This window comes from Macrobrachium rosenbergii, chromosome 23 (genome assembly GCF_040412425.1).
Source record: "Macrobrachium rosenbergii isolate ZJJX-2024 chromosome 23, ASM4041242v1, whole genome shotgun sequence".
Lineage (NCBI taxonomy): Eukaryota > Metazoa > Arthropoda > Malacostraca > Decapoda > Palaemonidae > Macrobrachium > Macrobrachium rosenbergii.
The window spans coordinates 41911761-41921968 of NC_089763.1; positions in this window are offsets into that span (position 1 = coordinate 41911761).

Here is a 10208-nt window from a genome sequence, read left to right on the forward strand (position 1 = left end):
TCCCCAATTATATGTAAAGATAAAGTTCTGTTCTATATGATTTTAAATACCTTTTACTGTAACTCCGTTCAGGTCTCTTGCTTCCATCTTTCTTTTCACCCTCTCCTAACAATTGTTCCTTAGCGCAGCTGAGAGGGGTTTTCCTCCTGTTACACCTTTCAAACCTCCTTACTGTCAATTTCTGTTTCAGTGCTGAATGACCTCATAGGTCCCAGCGCTTGGCCTTTAGCGTAAATCCGATATTCTATTTATATCCATCTATACGATTATATGTGCTCTATGCTGTAGATCGGATGTTTGCCTGATTACAACGAAGCATCTTAGAATCATAATTATCAATACCAAAACAAGAGGTTTTATATTCCGGAAAAGAAGAGTTTGTATTGAGCTGCTAATTATACTCTAGCTATAAAGGTCGAGACTTTCCTATGATTAGCGGCGTTGACACCTTTCCCATCCTGCCGAAGGATCATATTTAATCCTAATCCAAATATATACACTTTCAGGATTAACTGCCAGGATAAGGTTAATCCTGTGAGTGGACATATTCATTTTTACTGTCCACATTGCTTTTATTTACAAGTGACTTCGTTTTTAAGTAAATTTTGCATGTAAATATGGTTTATATTATGTATATATATATATATATATATATATATATATATATATATATATATATATATATATATATATATATATATATATATATATATATATATATATATATATATATATATATATTTCAGAAAATATAGCTGCTACAAATTTTAAAGGACACATATATGCATTTCATAGCTTCAATGCTTTAAGATGTGATGAAAGAATTTATGGAGTCAGATGGAAGTAGGTCGAGAGACTCGAGGTAAAATCTTTGTGTTCAACAAATAGTTTGATTCCTCAGCAATATTGCCAGGTCAGGTGATCTTCCGAAGTGTTATGTATATTCGTGAGTACGTGCGTTAATTTGATCTAGATTATGCCAAAATCTGCCCTAAAAGTGAGTTTGATCGTTCATTAACGTGATAGAACTGCAGTTGTCTAGACGTAGCTTTGGAGAGGATCCAGGCTTTGAATCGGCAGATAAGGTAGAATTTGAAATCTCTGTTTTTATGGGAGAAAATTGAACTTGTGATTTTTACCATGATTTTCTAATCATTATGAACTTTTGAACTGGTGTGGGAGATTTAATATGAATATTCATACCTCTTTTGTATTATTATTTTGTCATGTTACGTTTGCCATATCTTGGCTATGCATTTTACACTTTCCATTATTGTGTTTTGCATTTCATATATTTTTGGGAGTTTTCTATCATGTTTGAATTCTTCCGACAGATGTCTGTGGACAGATGTCGGTGGACAAAGTGGATAGTGTGGACTGTTTCGAATAACATGTGGTAGACTGTTTTTGACATGACTAATTATTGATTTGGGGAGTATGTGTGAGTTTGGATATTTTCAGGCTATTAGCCATAGTGAGACTTCTTTAATCAGAAGTGTTTTACAGTTCAGAGTTTAGTTATCTAACTCGATAATTCATTTATTATGCATTTTAATCTTTGCTTTGTTTTATTCATTTCTTGTTGGGTTATTTGAATAATAAACCTATTTTTGTAGAAACTATTGCGTTTCTTTAAATGGTCCATTTAATTGATTTGGTGAGAATGAGTGCGATTCGGGTGGGTGAACTTTGAGAGAGAGAGAGGCGATACACAGAGAGAGAGAGAGAGGTGATACAGAGAGAGAGAGAGAGAGAGAGAGGTGAGAGAGAGAGAGAGAGAGAGAGAGGAGAAAAATAGATGTAAGTGTTGTCGTGAGAGAACTTTCATACGCCTCCGTTTCATGAATAAAGATCGTTGGAGCACGTTACGTACACTTTCAAAAAGTGTTAATTCTGTCCTCGTTACAGAATTAAATGGTGGCAGCGGTGTCTGAATGAAATGGCGGCAGCGGGTGTCTTTTGATTTTAAATGGTGGCAGCATGATTTTAATGTCTTTAATGATGGCGAAAGAGGGAGATTACTAATAGACTAATTGATAACGTTGATACCCAAGGCGACGGGGCCGTGACGTCACCTGAGTGGTTAACCTCAGTCTTAAGATGCGACTTACATAGTGGGTCGTGATTACGTGTGTAATCTGGGGAACCTTTCTTCTTTTTTCCGTTTCTATTCGAGTACTGGGAGTGGGGAGTTGTGAAATAGATCTGGATGATCTCTAGAGCAATTTTGGGGTTAACAAAATACCCAAATAAGTGTGAATAGTGGCGATTGTGAGTTAATTACGCAAAGTGATGATTCAACTAGAAACGCTGGGTGTTTTTTTTTTTGCTTTTTTGAGTCGTCAGTAGGTGACGTCACAGGTTAGCAAGTTGAGAGATAGGTACTTCGTTTTCTGTTTCAAAATTGGTAAGTACCCCATTCTCGTAAGTTGCGCAGAACGCCGTTTTCTGTTCTTCTTTTAGAGGGGGTAACTTGTGCCTTTCTCTAGTGTTCTTTTTGGTTTCTCTTTTTATGTTGTTACGCTCAGGGCGTGTGATTACTCACAAAATGCCGGACGATGCAGCAAGCACATCCCAATCAATTGTGGTGCATAAAGTGACGAACATTTGTGCGGGAATTAATAATTTTAAAGGGTTAGTTGATGGGAAGCCAACCCAAAATATAGAAACTTTCATTGAGTCAGTGAACAATTATCTGAATTCCAAGAAAATTACGAATGGCGCTGAAGCTTTAACAGAGGCTAAATCATTTCTGGATTTAGATAAAGGAGATATTGGGAACGAGCACACGCAGTTTCGGGTTCAGAAGGTGTAAAACTTGGAATGAACTGCAGAAATTTCTACGAGCTACTTATGGCGGAGTTCAACGTGAATGCAGTTCGGAATTTGCGAGAGTTTCTCAAAATAAAGAAGGGCAATGATTCACTAGTCACATACAGTGCGAATTTATTTGATGCAGTAGTTGAATTAAAGAAATCTATAACAGGTTCTCCATGGGTAACTGGAAATAATATCTCCTTAGATAATTTTGAAAGATTGTTACACTTTGCTTGCCTTTTAACGTCGGTCCCAGATGTAATTGTAGATAGTTTTGATAAGAGAATTGATCAGGATACAGACGAATCCTTTTTGTTTGCACAGATTAACAAAAATCTAGCAAAATGCCCGACACTGGACAGTAGTTTTGTACAGGGAGGTGCAAAGATGTCAGCTGCGGTTTCCAAACCACAGAATAATGATAGTCGCTCGCATTCGGGAAATGATGCAACAGCGAAGACATGTGCACGAGTAGAATCGAAGAAAATTCCAGAGAGATCAGTCACAACGATACGTTGTTTTAATTGTGATAAAATAGGCCATAGTAAATCAAATTGCAGAGTGAGATATTGTTCAGTTTGCAAATCTTCAGATCATGGATGGAGATTTTGCCCAGCCACAAAGAGTAGAGATTATTCAGGGAAGTCACGGGGAGTTTTGTCTAGATATGACAGGAGAATTCCACATGATGCAAGTTCTAGATACACAAAGGAACAGCAGAATTTTCACAAGATAAGTTCGAAAACGGACACAGGATAATGACTAATCAGGTCGTAGAGTCACTAGAACCTAGGCCGATTGTACGTGGATTCTCTAATGGCAATGAAATTCATATTTTCATTGATTCTGGTAGCTCAGTTAACTTAGTAAATGCTGACCTTTTTCACTCGAGGTTTCCAGAGTGCAAATTAGTCCCTTCTAGTGAGACAGTGTGTGATGTACAAGCGAGGAAACTGAATATTTTAGGTTCGTCATTTCTTACGCTTTGTATCGGTGGAAAGACAATAGTAGAATCATTTTTGGTCATAGAAGGATTAGCCTTAGGTGAAATGGTTTTGCTAGGACACCCTTCTTGTATGCGACATAACATCAACATTCTTACGGGAGTTCAGGGGATTACAATAGGTGAGTCAGGTTGTTTTGTTCCATATATACACAGGAAAAAAACTTGTGAGAAACTTAAGACACAGTCTGAGACATGTGTAACACATTCATTAGAGAGTGAAGATATTCCGCAAGAGATCTTTCAAAGGATTTTGTTGGAAGATGTTGAATTGCAACCGCGAGTTCCTACATTAGTTAAAGTGTCGCTGAAAGAGAAAAAGTTTCCTTCTCAAGTGTGCGTTGTTGAGGGAACCGAGAAATTCAAAGACGTTGTGAGTACGGTGTCAGTGAATGAAATTTCAGTCGCAGGCGTGACTTCAGTAGAATTAGTTAGCTATCAAGACTCAGTGAAAAAATATCACAAGGGTACTTATGTAATTGATTTTGAAGAGTTTAATGAAGAGCATAAATTAGTGAGTTTTTGTGGAGACGGGAATATGTTTCCTAACGAGGAGCAACAGTTCCGAAGTCAGGTTCTACATGAACACTTGGCTAAAGTTGATTATCCTGAGTATTCAGATAAAGTAGAGAAAGTGTTGAAAGAATATCTAGATATTATTGCTTTGAAGGGAGATAAATTAGGAGTTACAGATGTTTTAGAACATTCAATCCGCCTAGAAAAGGGTACAAATCCCATATATATTCCAGCATATCAATTCCTTTTAAGATCAGAGAAGAAGTAGAAAAAGAAGTTCAGAAGTGGGAGTCGGAAGGCATTATCAGACCGTCAATTCTCCGTTTAATTTTCCTTTGCTTGCAGTTCCTAAGAAAGACGGTAGTATCAGAGTTTGTGTAGATTTTCGTAAATTGAATGAAAAAACATGCCCAGATAGATATCCTGTAGCTTGTTTGCCTGATTTGTTTGTTGAGATCGGTGGCAAGAATATATATTCATCTATAGATCTTATGCAAGGGTTTTACAAGTTCCCCTTTGTGAGTAGCCGTAAATATACAGCATTTTCGGTACCAAAGGGACATTACGAGTTTAATAGGATGCCTTTTGGATTACAAGGGTCCCCAATAACATTTACTAGACTGGTTAACACAGTACTTCATGGCTTGTTAGGAAAGTCGGTGTTTGTGTACATGGATGACATTCTCATATGCACAGATACAATTGAAGAACATCTAAAGGTGTTAAAAGAAGTCCTTAAGCGATTACGGTTCGCTGGGTTAAAGGTCAAATTGGCCAAATGTGAGTTTCTGAAGAGAAAATTGTCTATTTAGGACATGTTATCTCTAAAGAGGGAGTTAGAGTGAATGATGAGAAAGTTAAAGCCATTGTGAATTTTCCAGTTCCCAAAACCAGGAAACAGATTCGTTCGTTCCTAGGTATGTCGGGTTTCTTTCGCCGTTTTGTGCGGAATTTTTCTACAATAGCGTCTCCTTTGACAGATTTGTTACGAGAAGACGTTAAGTTTGTTTGGGGTGATAGTCAACAATTAGCTTTTGAGAAGCTTAAGAACGCTCTGGTGAACCCACCAGTTTTGAAGTTTCAGATTTTAGTCAACCGTTCACCTTAGTGACTGACGCGAGTCAGGAAGGTATAGGTGCGTGTTTGATGCAGAAATTTGAAGGGAAATTACACCCAATTGCTTTTTATAGCAAAAGTTCAAAACGCGTGGTAGTAACGAAAGGCTGATGTCAGTTGTGGACAAGGAGGCTTTCGCAGTCGTCTCTAGCCTTGTTCATTTTAAGATGTTGTTGTTGGGAAATAAAGTTGAGATTTTTACAGATCATCAACCGTTGTTAGAGCTTTTAATAAGCCAAATTTGTCGCCCAAGAGAGCACGTTGGTTCCTAACATTGAGAGATTTTGATGCAAACCTCAAATACATTGAAGGTAAGCATAATGTAGTTGCAGATGCATTGAGCAGATATTTTCCGGTCGAGGATGAGGAAATACACACCGAATCCTGTGTGGGAGAAGAGAGTAAATATTTGGTGTCTAATGTCTCTGATATTAGTAGTTCTGAGAGATCGCATGTAGAGGACATACACGTTCCTACAGTGCATACTTCGGGGAGAAATAGTGAGTCGGCAGTCTCGGGAGAGATTGTTATTCGTGATAGTGAGAGTAACGCAGTGTGTTATATTACGGGTGAAAATGTCACTTGGGACATAGGCTTGCTGGAACAAAAGCAAGATGAAGATAAATTGTTGTCAGATGCTAAGGCATTTCTTAAGGGAGTTTCACCGAAGAAAGGGTATAAGTTGCCTTTTCTGGTCTAGAGTTGGAGAATAATTTATTGGTGAGAAAAGTTAAGTATAACTTGCGAAGTACTCGAAGCATGGGTGAGATTACACAAATCATCGTGCCAGAGAGTCTAGTACCACAAGTTCTAGACATTGTACATTGTAAATTTGGTTCTCCTCATTTGGGTGTAGACAAGACGTATGAAAACGTCAGGTCAAAGTTCTTTTGGAAAAATATGTTTTCCGCAGTAGAAGCCTTTGTGAAGAAGTGTGCTATTTGCAATGCGAATAAGCCAGCGACGACAGTGTCGTGTCGTTTGGGTTCATATCCCATACCACATAGGCCGTTTCAGAGAGTGCATATGGATATTCTGGGTAACTTCTCAGAGTCCGCTTATGGTTATAGACATTTATTAGTAGTTGTTGATGAGTTGACTCGCTTTGTCGAGATTTTCCCACTGAAATACAAATCAGCTGAGGAAGTTGCTATAGCGTTTTTAAGGGGATAATTTGTCGATATGGTGTTCCAGAATGTCTGATCACAGACAATGGTAGGGAGTTTATTAATAAGACTTTAGACGGTCTTGCTAATTTGTTGGGGATAAAGAAAGTATCTATAATCCCGTATAGACCTGAAGCGAATGGGTTGTGTGAGAGGGCGAATCGGAAAGTAATCGAAGCTTTGCGCATGACGGTGGGAGGTTCCGATACACATTGGGACAGATCTTTGGATGAAGTGCGACATAGTATCAATACTATGATGAATGGCACAATTAAGATATCTCCAGCAGAAGCTTTGTATGGATACAAGTTGAAAGGACCTTTTGATTTGTTACCAGAGTGTGTTCAGGGTGATGTTACGGTCACTTCATTGATAAATACAGCGAGAGAAAGATTTGCACGTATCAGTAAAGAACTTGAACTTAGTTCGCGTGCAATGGTAGAGAAAAAGTAACGCGAAATCGAGGGGAGTAGCTTTTTCGATGGGTGATAGAGTGTTTGTTAAAGTGAATGTTCGGAATGATCTGAATTATAAGTTAAGTCCGAAGTTCCACGGACCTTTTGAGATTGTAGAGATCAAAAGAGGGAATAGATTTGTAGTTAAAGATGTAAACACTGGAGTGACGAAATTGACCCATATTTCGAAGTTAAAGAAAGTTGGGATGTAATGGAACATTTGTATATAGTTAGAGGGATAAATGGGTTAATATTTGTATATATATGATATTTTTTTTTTTTTTTTTTTTCTCTTGTTCATTTTGGATGTTGAGGTTCTTAATCATTTGTTTTCGAATGATTTTAGGAAGTTGAGACATGGGCTAATTTCATACGAGATTTGACTCGTGTGTTAGTGTGTTATTGTGTTATGATGTATTTCATCATCTGACGCAATGTGTGTGTTATTTAGGATTTTTTTTTTTGGGAGGTACTTAGTATATCGGACCGAACAAGTCTGATATTTTTTTCGGGTTGGGAGATCGTATTTGAGTATTTGGATTTTTTTCCAGTTTCTTTTTTTTAAATGAAGGGAGCTGTTGTGAGTAATTGTAGTTGTTAAGATCGTGGGAGCGATTGCCATTACGTCAGTTGCTATTTTGTTGAGAGTTAGTCAGATGTTGCGAAATATTTGCTAACTGGAGTAGAACTTTCATGTCTTTTACGAGATATGATACCTTTTGTGTTTGGATAGGATTCTCGAGTATTTTTTTTTTGTTGGATGGTTTTTTTTATGAGTGAGTTCCGTAGAGTTATGGTGCTTGGTAGTGAGTTGAATGTGATTATTCTGAGATACAAACTTGGAATTAGTTCACATTGTGAGTGGTTGACTTTTGCATTAGTGGTTTTGTTTGGTTCAGTAACATGAAACTTTTTCTTAGTTTTGTTATTAGACCTTTTTCGAGTGTTTTTGGAGACTCAGTAGTGACATGGGATAGAGTAGAGACCATGTTCATTTTGGGAGATCAATATCAAGGTTCAGGGAGTTGATTATAAGACGAGTTGTGCTTTAGTTAGAGAGAAGTGTGTGTGTGACAGTAGTATTTTCCAGTTGCGAGTTGTGTCTGTGGGTGGTTGTGAATTATCATTAGTTCATAGACAGACTCCGACAGAATGTGACTTTAGACAGTTCCTGCGAGATTACCACATTGAGTCCACCAGTACTCTTCCTGCTGTGTTTTTTGCAAGGAGTATGCAGTTACAATGATGTGACAGAGCAACAAGTCGACGTCATTCGTTCTTCAAGGTCCAAACTGTTTGATTCATCCTGCAGAATCCTGTCTACGGAATTTCTCGTACTTAGCCGTGCTGTATTCAACAGTTCCGAGAAGATAATTATGCGTCATACGCATAACGAGCATTTGGTAGTGGAGGTACCTACAACCAAGGTGCCAATGACGGTTCCACCGTTGGAAGACATTGACGATTCAGTGATGTTCCAGTATCAGGAATATATTATGCCGACAATTTTAATTGTCTTAATAGCTATTTTACTGATAATTCTTGTTGTGGGGGTAGTAAAGCTTATTCGTGTTTGTAAGATTACATGTAAAGGCTCTAAGAACTCAACCCCAGTGACTTTGGAAGTGCGTCATGAGAGCAGTCCTTAAAGCTGCAGTGCAGTAGACATTGCTGATTGAGCATAGCTCTATCTGTTATGTTTTATACATATGCTTTTGTTTTAGTTTGCCGTTAAGGAGAGCGAGACGCTCTTATGTGGTGGCCGAGCTCTATTTCAGAAAATATGGCTGCTACAGTTTTAAAGGACACATATATGCATTTCATAGCTTCAATGCTTTAAGATGTGATGAAAGAATTTATGGAGTCAGATGGAAGTAGGTCGAGAGACTCGAGGTAAAATCTTTGTGTTCAACAAATAGTTTGATTCCTCAGCAATATTGCCGGTCAGGTGATCTTCCGAAGTGTTATGTATATTCGTGAGTACGTGCGTTAATTTGATCTAGATTACGCCAAAATCTGCCCTAAAAGTGAGTTTGATCGTTCATTAACGTGATAGAACTGCAGTTGTCTAGACGTAGCTTTGGAGAGGATCCAGGCTTTAAATCGGCAGATAAGGTAGAATTTGAAATCTCTGTTTTTATGGGAGAAAATTGAACTTGTGATTTTTACTATGATTTTCTAATCATTATGAACTTTTGAACTGGTGTGGGAGATTTAATATGAATATTCATACCTCTTTTGTATTATTGTTTTGACATGTTACGTTTGCCATATCTTGGCTATGCATTTTACACTTTCCATTATTGTGTTTTGCATTTCATATATTTTTGGGAGTCTTCTATCATGTTTAATTCTTCCGACAGATGTCTGTGGACAGATGTCGGTGGACAGAGTGGATAGTGTGGACTGTTTCGAATAACATGTGGTAGACTGTTTTTTTGACATGACTAATTATTGATTTGGGGAGTATGTGTGAGTTTGGATATTTTCAGGCTATTAGCCATAGTGAGACTTCTTTAATCAGAAGTGTTTTACAGTTCAGAGTTTAGTTATCTAACTCGATAATTCATTTATTATGCATTTTAATCTTTGCTTTGTTTTATTCATTTCTTGTTGGGTTATTTGAATAATAAACCTATTTTTGTAGAAACTATTGCGTTTCTTTAAATGGTCCATTTAATTGATTTGGTGAGAATGAGTGCGATTCGGGTGGGTGAACTTCAGAAAACGATGAGAGAGAGAGAGAGAGAGCGATACACGGAGAGAGAGAGAGAGAAGCGATCAGAGAGAGAGAGAGAGAGAGAGAGAGAGAGAGAGAGAAAATAGATGTAAGTGTTGTCGTGAGAGAACTTTCATACGCCTCCGTTTCATGAATAAAGATCGTTGGAGCACGTTACGTACACTTTCAAAAAAGTGTTAATTCTGTCCTGGTTACATATATATATATATATATATATATATATATATATATATATATATATATATATATATATATATATATATATATATATAACTGAATCACGAAAATATGGAACGTGATGAATATATAAATAAAGATAAAATCACACACCAGAACGGAAACACTGGAGTGCTATATATCAGCCTTTATACTAGTCCTTTACTTGCAGACTGCTA